The 1,643-nt window shown below is 35.4% G+C and overlaps 1 non-coding gene across 1 annotated transcript; it reads left to right on the top strand.

The window, feature by feature from the left end:
* Nucleotides 1-1,197: 1,197 nt before the first annotated feature.
* Nucleotides 1,198-1,299, top strand: LOC116763834. Its single transcript, XR_004352648.1, has one exon. It is a non-coding gene; the product is annotated as a U6 spliceosomal RNA (small nuclear RNA).
* The last annotated feature ends 344 nt before the right edge of the window (nucleotides 1,300-1,643 follow it).

Genomic DNA, 1,643 nt, shown 5'->3' with positions numbered 1-1,643 from the left:
TCTAGATATTGCAATCTAGATCTTAGGTCACTTAACGTGCTTTCCCTTTATGACCTGTATTCATTTTCTCAACCCATTTTGAAATTTTGCCTGCACTAAAGGGATCAAATCAGTCACCTCCATTTCCAGAAACGTGCTCTTGTTCACAAATGTTTCATGGGCTTACCCACTTTAATCAGAGTACCATCCAATCCGCTGCCATATCTGTATAAGAGCTTAGTTGGATTTCTTCCAGTCTTCAGCCGCAGAGAACTTATTGGCCTACGGCTTCTGTCTCAAATTATTTCTAATTCACAACAAGCTTGTCAACTGGTTTATGAAGAGGATGTTTTCCCACAGGTTCTGCACATCTTAAACAATATCACTGGACCGTCCAAGGGAATCAAAAATGCCAAATTCTGTTGAACTGTTTTCTGTGCTTGGAAACAATACTGACTACTGATTATACTTGCAGTTAGCATTGTAGTTTTGTTTTCATTCTATCTTTACCAGTAATGCTAATATACTGAAGAAAAATAGAACGAAGGCTATTTTTATCTTGGAATCTATGATATCCCCAGGTAAAATTGAGAGGGAATTATCTTTTTAACTCTAAGGTTTTTCTAACTGTTTATTTTGAAACAATTTCAAACTTATACAAGGGTACAAGAATCGTACAATGAACTCCCATAAGTCCTTCAGCTAGATGTATCAATTGTAAACATACTTCATTTTGTGTCACATAAAATGCATGTTTTATGTCTCCCTTTCTCTCTCTTTACATATGTTTTTATATGTAAACATGTATGTACATATACATATAATTATATTATTATTAGTTCACCATTTAAGAGAAAGTTACAGACATAATGACCATTTACTCCTAAATATTTCATCATATATTTCCCAATAAAAATGTCATTCTCTTATATAACCTCAGTAAAGTGACCAAATTTAAGAACTGAATATTGCTATAACGCTATTATCTAATTTACATCCTAAATTTCACCAATTGCTCCAATACACTGATAAAGTTATAATGTTTTAAGGACATGTAGAAATTTAGTCAACATAGACAAGTGGATGTTAACTTGCTTTTGAAAATGAACCTATTCAATATATTATAAAGATAAAAAAATTTATGTGAGAAACAGGTTCTGTGGTGAGAAACAGATTCAATCAACAAGAATTATTTAAGTATTCAAAAACCTATTGGAAGGATCACTTTGGCAATACATACACTAACACTGAAACAATGCAGAGATTAGCATGGCCCCTGCACAAGATGATACACAAATCCTTGAGATGTTCAATATTTTTTTTCAGAAAGGGAAAGAAATGGTTGAGTGTTATGGACTGAATTATGTTCCCCCCAAGTCCTTATGTTGAAGCCTTAACCCTCAATGTAATATATTTGGAGATAGAGCCTTTAAAATAGTAAGTAAGGTTACATAAGGGTGGGGCCCTAACCCAATAGGACCAGTGCTCTTTTGGGAGGAGGAAGAGACACCAGGGGTGCTCTCACACAAAGGAAGGACCATGTGAGGACCCAGGGAGAGGGAAGCCCTTTGTAAGCCAGGAAGAGATCTCTCACCAGGAACCCAACCATGCTGGTACTTTAATCTTGGACTTCCAGCCTCCAGAACTGTGAGACATAAACTTCT

This window comes from Phocoena sinus, chromosome 12, assembly GCF_008692025.1.
Source record: "Phocoena sinus isolate mPhoSin1 chromosome 12, mPhoSin1.pri, whole genome shotgun sequence".
NCBI lineage: Eukaryota > Metazoa > Chordata > Mammalia > Artiodactyla > Phocoenidae > Phocoena > Phocoena sinus.
Note: the sequence above shows the minus strand (reverse complement) of the source record. Positions and strands in the feature narration are given on the sequence as shown.